The sequence below is a fragment of the Saimiri boliviensis genome, chromosome 12, assembly GCF_048565385.1.
Source record: "Saimiri boliviensis isolate mSaiBol1 chromosome 12, mSaiBol1.pri, whole genome shotgun sequence".
Taxonomy (NCBI): domain Eukaryota; kingdom Metazoa; phylum Chordata; class Mammalia; order Primates; family Cebidae; genus Saimiri; species Saimiri boliviensis.
In genome coordinates this window covers 46,484,112-46,500,373 of record NC_133460.1, presented here as the reverse complement: position 1 = coordinate 46,500,373, position 16,262 = coordinate 46,484,112, and the positions used below count along the sequence as shown (strand labels likewise).

The window sequence follows — 16,262 nt, the reverse complement described above, 5'->3', positions numbered from 1 at the left end:
GACACCAGGAGGCAGTTACAATTCAAGACAAATCTGAGTTTGCTGCCACTCTCAACAGTGAGTGGTATTTGGCTTCTAATATACGATGTTTTGACCCAAGGAATGAGGAAGAGCAGAAGTACCTGTGTAATCCCTGTGTGTTAGTCCGTTGCCACACTGCTGTAAAGAAATACCTGAGACTGGGTAATTTATAAAGGAAAGAGGTTCAATTGACTCACAGTTCTGCCTGACTGGGGAGGCCTGAGGAAACTTACCATCATGGTGGAAAGGGAAGCAGCTCCATCTTATATGGCAGCAGGTGTGAGAGAGAGTGTGTGTAGGAGGAACTGTCAAACACTTATACAACCATCAGATCTCGTGAGAGCTCACTCACTATCATGAGAACAGCATGGAGGAACCAACCCTATGATCCAGTCCCCTCCCGCCAGGTCCCACGCCTAACATGCGGGGATTATAGGGATTACAATTTGAGATTGGATTTGGATGGGGACTCAGATTTGGGAAGCAGTGGCCTAACAAAGACGTTAACAGATGAAGTACTGAGAATCTCTGACTATAATAAGTAAATCTTATTTGGACTAGAATCTTCATTCAAACATGTAGAATTTTATCTTGCATTCAGGCGTCGATATAGGGACATGAAACAGTTTTATTTTTAAATTTGACCAGTCAGGATTTTCTATTGCTAATTTTTTCTCAAGAAGCAGTTTGACATTTTTAGAGGTGCTTTTATTATTTGCTGCTGTGGCCTACAGTTTATTGTACCACTGTGGTAATTAACTACATGTCCTCCAGTAGACTGAAAGTATGAATGCATCTTCGAGGTATCCAAGTTACAAACAGGAACTGAATTACTAGGAGATGAACCTGAATTTTTATGACATTGTATTATAGTTGAAATCTCAAAATTTCTTTCCTGCCATACCAAAGCTAATTTTTTTTTTTTTTTTTTTTTTTTTTTGCATTTTAGGTTTTGGGGTACATGTGATGAACATGCAAGATTGTTGCATAGGTACACACATGGCAGTGTGCTTTGCTGCCTTCCGTCCCCTCACCTGTATCTGTCATTTCTCCCCATGCTATCTCTTCCCACCTCCCCACCCCCCGCCCCTCCCCCATTTCCCCCAACAGACCCCAGTGTGTAGTGCTCCCCTCCCTGTGTCCATGTGTTCTCATTGTTCAACACCCGCCTATGAGCGAGAATATACGGTGTTTGATTTTCTGCTCTTGTGTCAGTTTGCTGAGAATGATGGTTTCCAGGTTCATCCATGTCCCTATAAAGGACGTGAACTCATCGTTTTTGATGGCTGCATAATATTCCATGGTGTATATGTACCACATTTTCCCTATCCAGTCTATCATCGTTGGGCATTTGGGTTGGTTCCAGGTCTTTGCTATTGTAAACAGTGCTGCAATGAACATTCGTGTGCACGTGTCCTTGTAGTAGAATGATTTATAATCCTTTGGATATATACCCAGTAATGGGATTGCTGGGTCAAATGGGATTTCTATTTTTAGGTCCTTGAGGAATCGCCACACTGTCTTCCACAATGGTTGAATTAATTTACATTCCCACCAACAGTGTAAAAGTGTTCCTATTTCTCCACATCCTCTCCAGCATCTGTTGTTTCCCGATTTTTTAATGATCGCCATTCTAACTGGTGTGAGATGGTATCTCAATGTGGTTTTGATTTGCATTTCTCTGATGACCAGTGATGATGAGCATTTTTTCATATGTTTGTTGGCCTCCTGTATGTCTTCTTTTGTAAAGTATCTGTTCATATCCTTTGCCCATTTTTGAATGGGCTTGTTTGTTTTTTTCTTGTAGATCTGCTTTAGTTCTTTGTAAATTCTGGATATCAGCCCCTTGTCAGATGGGTAGACTGCAAAAATTTTTTCCCATTCTGTTGGTTGCCGATTCACTCTACTGACTGTTTCTTTTGCCATGCAGAAGCTGTGGAGTTTGATTAGGTCCCATTTGTCTATTTTGGCTTTTGTTGCCATTGCTTTTGGCGTTTTGGTCATGAAGTCCTTGCCTACACCTATGTCCTGAATGGTTTTGCCTAGATTTTCTTCTAAGGTTTTTATGGTATTAGGTCTGATGTTTAAGTCTTTAATCCATCTGGAGTTAATTTTGGTGTAAGGTGTCAGGAAGGGGTCCTGTTTCTGCTTTCTGCACATGGCTAGCCAGTTTTCCCAACACCATTTATTAAACAGGGAGTCCTTTCCCCATTGCTTGTTTTTGTCAGGTTTGTCGAAGATCAGATGGTTGTGGGTATGTTGTATTTCCTGTGAGGCCTCTGTTCTGTTCCATTGGTCTATATCTCTGTTTTGGTACCAGTACCATGCTGTTTTGATTACTGTAGCCTTGTAGTATAGTTTGAAGTCCGGTAGTGTGATGCCTCCCGCTTTGTTCTTTTTGCTTAAAATTGACTTGGCTATGCGGGCTCTCTTTTGGTTCCATATGAAGTTTAAGATGTTTTTTTCCAGTTCTGTGAAGAAGGTCATTGGTAGCTTGATGGGAATAGCGTTGAATCTGTAAATTACTTTGGGCAGTATGGCCATTTTCACGATGTTGATTCTTCCTAACCATGAACGTGGAATGTTTCTCCATCTGTTTGTATCCTCTCTTATTTCGTTGAGCAATGGCTTGTAGTTCTCCTTGAAGAGGTCCTTTACGTTCCTTGTTAGTTGTATTCCTAGGTACTTTATTCTCTTTGTAGCAATTGTGAATGGCAGTTCGTTCTTGATTTGGCTCTCTTGAAGTCTATTACTGGTGTATAGGAATGCTTGTGATTTTTGCACGTTGATTTTGTATCCTGAGACTTTGCTGAAGTTGTTTATCAGTTTCAGGAGATTTTGGGCTGAGATGATGGGGTCTTCCAGATATACAATCATGTCATCTGCAAATAGAGACAATTTGATTTCCTCCTTTCCAATTTGGATACCCTTTATTTCTTTTTCTTGTCTGATTGCTCTGGCTAGAACTTCCAGTACTATATTGAATAGGAGTGGTGAGAGAGGGCATCCTTGTCTAGTGCCAGATTTCAAAGGGAATGCTTCCAGTTTTTGCCCATTCAGTATGATATTGGCTGTTGGTTTGTCGTAAATAGCTTTTATTGTTTTGAGATACGTTCCGTCAATACCTAGTTTATTGAGGGTTTTTAGCATAAAGGGTTGTTGAATTTTGTCAAAAGCCTTCTCTGCATCAATCGAGATAATCATGTGGTTTTTGTCTTTGGTTCTGTTTATGTGGTGAATTACGTTTATGGACTTGCGTATGTTGAACCAGCCTTGCATCCCCGGGATGAATCCTACTTGATCATGGTGGATGAGCTTTTTGATATGCTGTTGCAATCGGTTTGCCAGTATTTTATTGAAGATTTTTGCATCTATGTTCATCATGGATATTGGCCTGAAATTTTCTTTTCTTGTTGAGTCTCTGCCGGGTTTTGGTATCAGGATGATGTTTGTCTCGTAAAATGATTTGGGAAGGATTCCCTCTTTTTGGATTGTCTGGAATAGTTTCAGAAGGAATGGTATCAGCTCCTCCTTGTATGTCTGGTAGAATTCAGCTGTGAACCCATCTGGACCTGGGCTTTTTTTGGGTGGTAGGCTCTTTATTGCTGCCTCGACTTCAGACCATGTTATTGGTCTATTCAGTGTTTCGGCTTCTTCCAGGTTTAGGCTTGGGAGGTTGCAGGCGTCCAGGAATTTATCCATTTCTTCCAGGTTTACTAGTTTATGTGCATAGAGTTGTTTGTAATAATCTCTGATGATGGTTTGGATTTCTGTGGAATCTGTGGTGATATCCCCTTTATCGTTTTTTATTGCATCAATTTGGTTATTCTCTCTTTTCTTTTTTATTAATCTGGCTAGTGGTCTGTCTATTTTGTTGATCTTTTCAAAAAACCAGCTCCTGGATTTATTGATTTTTTGAAGAGTTTTTTGTGTCTCTATTTCCTTCAGTTCTGCTCTGATCTTAGTTATTTCCTGTCTTCTGCTAGGTTTTGAGTTTTTTTGATCTTGCTCCTCTAGCTCTTTCAATTTTGATGATAGGGTGTCAATTTTCGATCTCTCCTTTCTTCTCATGTGGGCACTCATTGCTATATATTTTCCTCTAGAGACTGCTTTAAATGTGTCCCAGAGATTCTGGTATGTTGTGTCTTCGTTCTCATTGGTTTCGAAGAACATCTTTATTTCTGCCTTCATTTCATTGTTTATCCAGTCAACATTCAAGAGCAAGTTGTTCAGTTTCCATGAAGCTGTGCGGTTCTGAGTTAGTTTCTGCATTCTGAGTTCTAACTCGATTGCACTGTGGTCTGAGAGACTGTTTGTTATGATTTCTGTTCTTTTGCATTTGCTGAGGAGTGATTTATTGCCAATTATGTGGTCAATTTTAGAGTAGGTGTGATGTGGTGCTGAGAAGAATGTATATTCTGTGGATTTGGGGTGGAGAGTTCTGTAAATGTCTATTAGGTTTGCTCGTTCCAGGTCTGTGTTCAGGTCCTGGATATCCTTGTTAATTTTCTGTCTGGTTGATCTGTCTAATATTGACAATGGGGTGTTAAAGTCTCCCACTATTATTGTGTGGGAGTCTAAGTCTCTTTGTAAGTCATTAAGAACTTGCCTTATGTATCTGGGTGCTCCTGTATTGGGTGCATATATATTTAGGATCGTTAGCTCTTCTTGTTGCAGTGATCCTTTTACCATTATGTAATGTCCTTCTTTGTCTCTTTTGATCTTTGTTGCTTTAAAGTCTATTTTATCAGAGATGAGAATTGCAACTCCTGCCTTTTTTTGCTCTCCATTTGCTTGGTAGATCTTCCTCCATCCCTTTATTTTGAGCCTTTGTGTATCCTTGCATGTAAGATGGGTTTCCTGGATACAGCACACTGATGGGTTTTGGCTTTTTATCCAATTTGCCAGTCTGTGTCTTTTGATTGGGGCATTTAGTCCATTGACATTTAGGGATAGTATTGTTATGTGTGAATTTGATGCTGTCATTTTGATGCTACCTGGCTGTTTTGTTGGTTAGTTGATGCAGATTCTTGATTGTGTTGCTGCTTTTTTACCATTTGGTGTGTTTTTGGAGTGGCTGGTACTGGTTGTTCCTTTATATGTGTAGAGCCTCTTTCAGGAGTTCTTGTAGAGCAGGTTTGGTGGTGATGAAATCTCTGAGTGCTTGCTTGTTCACAAAGGATTTTATTTTTCCTTCACTTATGAAGCTGAGTTTGGCTGGATAGGAGATTCTGGGTTGAAAGTTCTTTTCTTTAAGGATGTTGAATATTGGCCCCCAGTCTCTTCTGGCTTGTAGGGTTTCTGCTGAGAGATCTGCTGTGAGTCTAATGGGCTTCCCTTTGTGGGTAACCCGACCTTTCTCTCTGGCTGCCCTTAGCATTTTCTCTTTCATTTCAACCCTGGTGAATCTGACGATTATGTGCCTTGGGGTTGCTCTTCTTGAGGAATATCTCTGCGGTGTTCTCTGTATTTCCTGGATTTGAATATTGGTCTGCCTTGCTAGGTTGGGGAAGTTTTCCTGGATAATATCCTGAAGAGTATTTTCCAGCTTGGATTCATTCTCTTCATCACATTCAGGTACACCTATCAGACGTAGATTAGGTCTTTTCACATAGTCCCACATTTCTTGAAGATTTTGTTCATTCCTTTTTGCGCTTTTTTCTCTGTTCTTGCCTTCTCTTTTTATTTCATTGAGTTGGTCTTCGACCTCTGATATCCTTTCTTCTGCTTGGTCAATTCGGCTGTTGAAGCTTGTGCATGCTTCACGAAGTTCTCGTGTTGCGTTTTTCAGCTCCATCAATTCACTTATTCTCCTCTCTATGCTGTCCATTCTCGTCAGCAGTTCGTCCAATCTTTTTTCAAGGTTCCTATTTTCTTTGCGATGGGTTAGAACATGTTCTTTTAGCTCATTGTAGTTTCTTACTACCCATCTTCTGAAGTCTGATTCTGTCATTTCATCACCCTCCTTCTCCATCCGGTCTGGTTCCCTTGCTGGTGAGGAGTTGTGATCACTTTTAGGAGGAGAGGTGTTCTGGTTTCGGGAGTTTTCATCCTTTTTACGCTGGTTTCTACCCATTTTTGTGGGTTTATCCACCTGTTGTCTGTCTCTGTCCCAGGGAGTTGGAGCTTTATGAGTTTCCGTTGCACTACTGCCTTTTTTGATTTTTTTTTTTCAGGTCGGACCCGCCCAGCTAGCAGCAGGCCTAGCCTCTGCCTGCCCACAGGGGCTTTGCTGAGCTGCTGTGGGCTCCGCCCAGCTGCCCTGAGCTCTTCCCTGTAGTCCTTTTTATATGGGCGTAGTTAGAACTGTCTGGGCAATGGTGGCCCCGCCTCTGTTATGGCGGACTCTCTCTGTTGTGGCAGGTTGCCTCGGCAACGGCGGGTTGCCTCGGCAACGGCAGCCTGCCTCCGTAGCGGTGGAGAGTCTCAGTAATGGCGGAAGCCCCTCCCCCACGGAGCCGGACCGTCCCGGTTCAGCTGTGCTCGGTTTGAAGGGCTCAACCCAGAGGGTTTCCAATTACTGTTTTTGTTTTCGTTGTTGTTGGGGGTGGAGGGGTGGGACCAACCGAGCCTGATCACCTGGCTCCCTGACTCAGAGTCTTTTCTTTTAAGTTGAACGACCCCGCGTTCTGGTCGCTTGTTGAAAAGGCGCCGGGATCTCCAGTGCTGCGACTCACGGAGTCGGCTCGAACCGCGGCGCCGGCTCCTGGCGGATTTTTTGCCTAGGAATCTCCTGGCCTGGCTCGCTATTTCAGATGAATGGGCTATTCTGCCGTCTCAAGGCTCTGCTCGCCAGCTAAGAGGGCTCCCAGACCAGTGGCTTTTTTACAGAGAACGGCAGCAACAGGGAGTGGTCACAGCAGCCGCGCGGGCGGAATCAGCCCCGCGGGGGCCAAAACAGCCGCACCGGCTGGGACTGCGACGCTGGCGACCCCTCTGCCTGGGTATCTCCTGGTCTGTGGGCAATAAGAGTTCGTCTGGAAATGCGGCGTCCACTCACCCTCTGCACTTTCACTGGGAGCTGAAGTCCTGAGCTGTTCTTAGGCGGCCATCTTGAAAGTCGGGTCACCAAAGCTAATTTTACTGCTAACAGGATTTTAGAGGCCAGTCATGAGAAGAGTGATCTGTACTGGGGAGAATAAGGGAACTGGCCATAGGAGTAGATCACGGCAGTTATTGCCAAGGCAGCCTAGGGGTAGAACACAGATGAAGTCTTCATATGTTTGCAGCAACTTTATTGGGGATACATGATAGTGAGCTATCCACGGGGCTGGGGTTTGCTCTCAGGGCTCCAGTTCTTGGAAATTCTTAAGGAAAATGAATTTCAATGTCACAGAAATTGGAGCACCAGACAATAAGGCACTAAGACATGAGATTAAAGATCCAGTTACTAGAATGGTTAAGAAGTCTCTTGTCTTAAAGGTAAAATACTAGAATGGAACCAAGATGAAAAGTCAGAAATTCAGCAAGTTTGACTCCCTGCACTATCTCAGGTAGGGGAAAGATTCAGTTTCGAATTGGTTAAGATGTACAGTGGACGTGTAACGGCATATATATATATATTTTTTTTTTAATTAAAGGCCTCTAGGGGCTAGAAGCCAGGAAGTATATTTCCTTGCCAAATAACTCTCTTTACTATATTTTTACAGCAGCATCAAATGAACAATAAATTATTTTTCTCATGGTTCAGCAGCCATTGTGTTTTCTTCCTTGATTCATATAAAGATTTTTAAAAAGGTAAATTTTTGCTTTGCAAAGTATGTTGGAAATATCTAGCAGAATAAAATGCACGTGTAGGAATACCTCATCTACCGTCTTTTGCTTAATTCCACTTCATTGTTGTAGTGCTTTTTACAGTTGATGGTTTGTGACAATCCTGTGTTGGTGCCATTTTTCTGCCAGTATGTATTCACTTCCTGTTTCTGTGTCACATTTGGTAATTATCACAATATTTTAAACTTTATTATTATTATATATGTTAAGATAATTTGTGACCAGTGATCTCTGATGTTATTATTGTAATTATTTTGGGGCACCATGAAACATGTCCAGAGTGGACAGTATACTTAGTGGATAAATGGTGTGTGCTTTCTGACTGCTCCACAGAACAGTCATTCCTCCAGCTTTCTCCTTCTCTTGGGCTTTCCTAATCCCTGTGAAACAACCATGTTGAAATTAGGCCAGTTAATAACCCTGCAGTGGCCTCTGAGTGTTCAATGAAGGGAAGAGCTGCATGTTTCTTTAAATCAAAAGCTAGAGATGGTTGAGCTTAGTGAGGAAGGCAGGTTGAAAGCTTACACAGGCCAAAAGCCAGGCCTTTTGTACCAAAAAGCTAGCTAACTTGTGAATACACAGTTTTAATGTTCTTGAGAGAAATTATAAGTGCTACTCCAGTGAACATACAAATGATAAAAAACAGAACAGCTTATGGTGATGATGTAAGGTTTTAGTGGTCTGGACAGAAGATCAAACTAGCCACAAAGCCTAATCCAGAGCAAGGACAGAACCCTCTTCAATTTTGTGAAGACTGAGAGAGAGAAGGAAGCTGCCCAAGAAAAGTCTAAAGCCAGCACTGTTTGTTTCATTTAAGGAAATAAGTCATCTCTATAACATAAAAGTGTAAGGTAGACCAGCAAGTACTGATGTAAAAGCTGTAGCAAGTTATTTAGAAGATCTAGCTAAGATCCTTGATGAATGTGGCTACACTAAACTACAGATTTTTCAATGTAGATAAAACAGTCTTCTTTTGGAAGAAGATGCCATCTAAGACTTTCATAACTAGAGAGGAGAAGTCAATGCCTGGCCTCAAAGCTCGAAAGGACAAGGCTGACTCTTTTGTTAGATGCTAATATAGCTGGTGACTTTGACTTGAAACCAATGCTCATTAAGTCTTCTGAAAATTCTAGCACCCTTAAGAATTATGCTAAACCCACTCTGTGCTCTCTAAATGGAACAACAAAGCCTAGATGGCAGCACATCTGTTTATAGCATGATGTATTAAATATTTTAAGCCCAATGTTGAAACCTACTGCTTAAAACAAAAGATTCCTTCAAAATATTATTTATTGCTCATTGACAATGCACCTGGTCACACAAGAACTCTGACAGAGATACACAAAGAAAGAAATGGAGTTTTCATGCTTTCTAACACAATATCCATTCTATAGCCCATGGATCAAGGAGTGATTTCAACTTTCAAGTCTTATTTTTTAAGAAATATATTTTGTAAAGCTATACTTGCCATCGATGGTGATTTTTCTGACAGATCTGGGCAAAGTAAGTTGAAAACCTTTTGGAAATAATTCATCATTTTAGATGCCACTAACAACATTTGTGATTCATGGGAGGAGGTCAAAACATCAACATTAACAGGAGTTTGGAAAAAGTTGATTCCAACCCTCATGAGTAACTTTGAGGGTTTGAAGACTTCAGTGGATAAAGAATCTGCAAATAAAGGCAGGGGAGGAATAGCAAGAGAACTAGATTTAGAAGTGGAGCCTGAAGATGGCCAAATTGCTGTAATCTTATGATGTAACTATCATAGATCAGAAGTGGCTTCTATGAATGAGAAAGAAATTGGTTTCTTGAGAGAGAATCTTTTCCCAGTGAAGATGCTGTGAACATTGTTCAAATGACAACAAAGGATTTAGAATATTTCATAAACTTAGTTGAAAAAACAGTGGCAGGGTTTGAGAGGATTGACTCCAATTTTGAAAGATATGCTACTGTGAATAAAATACTATCAGACAGCCTCACATACTACAGATAACTTTTTCTTTCTGAGACAGAGCCTTGTTCTGTCACCCAGGCTGGAGTACAGTGCATGGTGCCATCTTGGCTCACTGCAACCTCCATCTCCCAGGTTCAAGCAATTCTGTCTCAGCTTCCTGGGTAGCTGGGATTATAGGCATCTGTCACCACACTCAGCTAAGATGGGGTTTCACCATGTTGGCCAGGCTGGTTTTGAACTCCTGACCTCAGGTGATTTGCTGGTCTTGGCCTCCCAAAGTGCTGGGATTACAGGTATGAACCACCACACCAGGCCCAGAAAAATTTTTTGTAAAAGGAAGAGTCAGTTGATGCAGCAAACTCCATTGTTGTTTTATTTTCAAAAATTGCCATAGCCACCCATAATTCAGCAACCACCATCCTGGTCAGTCAGCAGCCATTAACATCAAGGCAAGAACCTCCACCATCAAAGATTTCAACTCACTAAAGGCTCAGATGATTGGCATATACATCTCTTTTTTTTTAGGCATAATCCTCTGTATACTTAATAGATTACAATAATATAGAGTAAATGTAATTTTTACATGTACTAGGAAACCAAAAAATCCATGTGCCTTGCTTTATTGTGGTGGTCTGGTACCAAACCTGTGTTATCTCTGAGGAATGCCTGTATTTTTTAACCCAGTGGGTTCACTCTTTGTAATAGGAAAAACCAAAAGTTGATATATACATACATGCTTGTTTCACATAAGTACATACTAGTACACATTTAAAACTTTTTTTTCTAAAAGGAAATCCAGGGAGACAGAATTATGGAGAAGAGAACATACCTTTTACTAAACTTGACCATGTTCTACTTTCTCAAAAAGTAAATAAGCAATTATCTGAGCAAAGGGATTATGGATATAATTTTCGTTTTCCAATAATATCCTTTTTTTCCCTCCCACCTGACCCCTGACTATGTCCTAATAAATTATTTTTCTCTTGGTATAGAAAACACTTTTTTTTTCATTTTTATAAAGAAAATTCTGTTGAAGAAGATTAATCTTCCATTTGCAGAAAATGAGTTTGTTTTTATAAATCAAGCATATGGAAAAATTGCACCCAGCTATAGCTGTAGGTAATGCACTGAATTACCAGCCTTTTATCATTTTGGTATGTTTTATACTAGAAAAGTCACAACCATGCAGCTGTTTATTATACTGTAAATTGGTTTGGGGCCTGGGTTTTGTGTGGCTATAAAACCTATAAATAAATAATAAAAAAAACCCTAGATATATTTTAGAATATATAACATGCTTTCCAGTTAATTTGGTGTTTTATATAAATTTTATCTATATTTATAGTCATGACCTTATATATCCCATAAAAACAGGGAAGAAAATCAAGACTAAGGCAGCTGCATTTATATTTTTGGTGAATGTTCCATAGAAAGGAAATAGCTGCTTTTGCCCTGAGTCTTAGACGCCAAGTTGATATCAGTAATTTAGGGCCATTATCAGACAAAAATGGCTCTCACTATGGCTACTCTGTTGAACCCAGCATGTCTTCTTAGTTCTACATTTTCAGAGGCTGAACTCTATTCCAAGGGGGTAATTTTGACTTGGTCATTGTCACATAATGTGGGTATTACCGTACGTGACCACAGTTCCCGGGGATAATGGCACAGCTGGGCTGCCAATTGGGCTTAGAAGAATGACGTCAGGATTATTTTGCTGCCAGCAATCCTAGGAGGACAACACTTGCTTTGGTTGGAAAGATAGAATAGTAATAGATATTTTGTTGTTATATAGCACTTGCTTATAAAAAAAGAAATCTAAGAATGCCTTTGCAAACGTTACTTGAACCTAGCAACATTCCTCTTAGGTGAATAAGTGTCATTTCACGGTGTGCATGTAAGTTTTTTTTGTACTGGTAATATATAGAGTTGGGTAATTAGACCATGGTTAAATGATAGAGCTACCTACAAAATCAAGTAGTGTAGATTCCCTTTTCTGGCTCTAATCACCAAATATTCTCTTTGAGACGGCAAGGGAGTGTGCCTCCACATTGAGGTGATGTCCTATTTTAAGCTGCTTGAAAGCAGAAACTGTTTTTCTTATTTTCTTAGCTCTTGATTCTCCTCTTAAGCATGGGATCATTTTAATACCGTTTCTATGTATATTCTTCATTCTCTTTATATCTTTCTTGGCTTATGATCAACACCTCACGCATTAAATAGGCCTAAAGATGCAATGTAATATAGCAATGCTGTCTTGTAAAAAAGCACTGTTCATGCAAACTACTGCCAGTGGCCTTTTGAAGGCCCTTCTCACCAGGAAAAGGAATAACAAAAGAACTGGTATTTCCCCCTTCACGTGGCATATAAAACTGAGTAGAACTTGACCTGTCCTTAGAATATTAGTATTTATAGCACCACAGCCAACTTTGTTTTACCATATTCGTGAATATCACAGTCTTTGTTATTAGGCCATATCAAAGTTTGAAAATAAATGTCTTTGCTTAGCTGTCTTTTAAATTATACTTATTTTTCTTCCAGCTTATAGGATTTCTCTCCTTGTACATATAATTAGTATATGTGGGTTTAAAAGTCTTTTTATTTTAAAAAGTATTTATTTCAAATTTTAGTCATGTATATATATCTGGGATGTATGCAAATAATTTATAAACCAGTTGTATATAATTATTAATAAAAATCAAATGCTTCTTGTGTGCTAGAGCTGGACTATTAATGCAGCCCTTTTGATATCCTAATACAAAATAATCATAAATACTGGTAATTTGTTTAACTCTCAGATGGATTTAAATCTTTAAGGGTATTATTAACCATAACAGTCAAAAAGGGAATTTTATAAAATTGACCTATAAATAAAACCATCTTATAAAGAAGTGATGAGTTACCAATTTTAAGATATTTTCTTTTTATGTCTATTTCAATAGCAATTTGAATGAGTAAATGTAGATATGTGTTGTCTATATATATTAGGCTAGAAGTAAGTGATGTTTTCAAAGGTAAGAAATAAAATATCACATCAATTCTACTGCATTTCTTTAGTAAGAGATTTTCCTAATATATTTTCACTTGGAGACTTCTAAAAAATTGTTCAAAGAATTAAAGAAAGCACTCTGTAAACAGATCAAAGTTGTGAGTGTCTAATGTAGACTTAGAAGTCCCTTAATGTTCGTTAGGAAACATTAATACTTCTCAGAGGTTTCCCTTTGAGTTAACGTAAGCTTTCTACTGAGACAAAAGTTTAAGCATTACATTTTTTTCTGATCTTTAAAATTCTGAACCATAATGATATTCTGTTTTATAAACATAGTGATTATAACATTATTTATACCCTTCTTTCTTTCATTCTTTTTCTTTCTTTCGTTCTTTTTCTTTCTTTCCTTTTTCTTTCTCCTTCCTTCCTTCCTTGCTTCCTTCCTTCCTTCTCTCTCTCTTTCTTTCTTTCTTTCTTTCTTTCTTTCTTTCTTTCTTTCTTTCTTTCTCTGTCTGTCTGTCTGTCTGTCTGTCTGTCTGTCTCACTCTGTTGCCCACTGTAGTGCAGTGGCATGATCTTGGCTCACTGCAGCCTCTGCCTCTGGGTTCAAGCAATTCTCCTGCCTCAGCCTCCTGAGTAGCTGGGACTACACACATACACCACCACGCCCAGCTGATTTTTGTATTTTTAGTAGAGATGGAGTTTCACCATGTTGTTCAGGCTAGTCTGGAACTCCTGACATCATGATCCACCTGCCTCAGCCTCCCAAAGTGCTGAGATTCCAGGCATGAGCCATCACACCTGGCTTACCCTTATTTCAGTATTCACTAAACTATGGATTTATATTTGGCTTTTAAATCTATTACAACACTTTGGGAGGCTGAGGCAGGTGTATCACCTGAGGCCAGGAGTTAGAAACCAGCCTGACCAACAGGGTGAAACCCATCTCTACTAAAAATACAAAAATTAGCCAGGTGTGGTGGTAGGTGCCTGTAATCCCAGCTACTTGGGAGGCTGAGGCAGGAGAATTGCCTGAATCCAGGAAGGGGAGAGGTTCCAGTGAGCCGAGTCCAGCCACTTCACTGCAACCTGGGTGACAAGACTGAAACTCCATCTTAAAATTAAATAAATAAAAATTTAAAAGTTTATTAAAATTTTTAAATCTGAATTTGAAATACTGTGAAAAAGTATGTCAAATTTAAAAATAACATGTATCTTTTATTTTCATACTGTAGCTTTTTATTGTACCTGAAAATTTGTAAAAGTATGATTTTATTTCATCTTTATATTAAACAGATTCTGTCTGCTAAATATATCAGAGCTTTCTAAGATCAGTGCTCATCTCTGTATTCTGAGGAAAATAGTTTTAATGTGCCCTGTCCACTCTCCTACCCCTATAGATGGATGACTTAGGACATTTAATTTCTGTAAAATCTCCAGGATATCCCACAGAGGGAAATGCACGGATACTGGTGGACAGTACAAGATACACATACGTAACAATAAGGCAACTTTTTTTTTTTTTAAACCCAGAAAGCTGGGTTGGGGTCTCATTCATGGACAAATCATCTCAGAAGCTGGCAGCTGCCATTTGAACCCTCTGGTTGAAAGGAATATCTCTTAGAAGAGGAGTGCTGAGAGACAAGACAGTATCTATTCTAAATAGCATTCATTTAATGAGCATGCATGTGAGTCGTGGCAAAGACAGTGCTGAATACTTAATATCCATTCTTTCAGAAGAGAGAAAATAAACAAATGTTAAAACTGATTAAGGAATATTTGATATGGCAGTTTATGTTATTTAGATGCTCAGGCATCAGTTTCAATTCTGTTTCAGAGGAGAGGTAGCTACTTATTTAGTTTGCTACAAATTATGATCTTACTGAAGAATATGATTTATAAATGTGAAATGATATTTTTGTTAAATCCTGAGAAATTTCTTTCTAATATCTTATGTTGTTCTTTGATGATTACCTGAAGTGATCCTTTGCTGGCTTCTTTGTCTGTTTATGGGACATGGGTCTGAGCTTCCTAGTTCTGAATCTTTATAAATTTAAGACTTCTAACTGTTTTTAACTGTTTTACTTCCACTCTAGATTTCACACACCCACACCCACACCCATACATATATAAATCTAATGTTTCTTCCTGGAGGTGCATCTGAAAAGGAAAAAATAAACAGTCATGAATGTTGAAGTCACTTTCTGTTACATATACTATGCAACACCTATTTTATAAGCAAATGTCCATGCCTGGAGGATTGCATACCCCAAGACAGGACACAATTTTGTGCATAAGCTTGAACATTAGGACCCATATTCTGGAGTTATATTTTATTATCTATTTATAGAAATAGATTAAAAAAATTACATAATAAATTCTATTGTCTACAATCTAGTGATGTATGTCATGATAACTCGTACAAATTCTCCTTTTTAATAGATATATAATCACTACATTGGCAGGGCTTAGAGTCGAAGATGGAATAATACTGTTTAAACTTTTTTTTTTTTTTTTTTTTTTTGAGATGGAGTTTCGCTGTTGTTACCCAGGCTGGAGTGCAATGGCGCGATCTCGGCTCGCCGCAACCTCCACCTCCTGGGTTCAAGCAATTCTCCTGCCTCAGCCTCCCGAGTAGCCGGGACTACAGGCGTGCACCACCACACCCGGCTAATTTTTGTATTTTTAGTAGAGACAGGGTTTCACCTTGTTGACCAAGATGGTCTCGATTTCTTGACCTCGTGATCCACCCGCCTCGGCCTCCCAAAGTGCTGGGATTACAGGCGTGAGCCACCACGCCCGGCCTAAATTTTTTTTTTTTAAGGATTTAATTAAACACATTTATTCCTCTGCAGTTGCCTTTGTCAAACCTACACAATTTCAGGACTGCTGTTGGTTCATGCTATGCAGTGGCTATGACAAAGAAACATTATGTGGAGAGAAAAGAGGTATGTGTGTCTTCAAAATTGGTTGTGAGAATGAGACGATTTTGAGGTGGCTAGGGTCAGATGGGTTTTGTGCTATGATTTGTTATAAAACTAAAATTTTATCTGACTTGCATATATAGGAACAGAAATGTCTCAACTTTATCTTGTGCTTCTGATAAGAAATTGAGAAACCTATAAGAAAACATGTTGTTAGATGACAAATCATGCTTCCATGTATAAAAGTTAATACCGTTTTGAAGATTACTAAAATTAACAGAATTAAAACATGATAGGCTTGATAGATTTATGAAACTGTGTAAGAGCAATCCAAGATGTTTGATGTTTTTTTTTAACACAGAACAATGCATCAAAATCATTTGCTTAGGACAAAAGCAATGTATAAACTTCTATTACAATAGCTAACATACTGCTCCACCTACCCTTGGATGCTCTTGTGATAACTCTCAGAGCAATCATCTCTGCCAGATGCCGCTCATGCAGCACTTGCTGTTACTGCTGTAGGCCTGTTGACCTGGGCATTCTGTCTTTCTGAATGTTTCAGGTCTGTTCTGCTGCCTCTCTTTATCCAATCCTTGAT

General features: G+C 39.3%; 1 protein-coding gene across 6 annotated transcripts in view; it reads left to right on the top strand.

Annotated features, from left to right (window-relative positions):
* Window positions 1–16,262, top strand: part of CTNNA3 (catenin alpha 3) — a 1,773,069-nt gene that overhangs the window by 552,359 nt on the left and 1,204,448 nt on the right. The window lies entirely within an intron of this gene.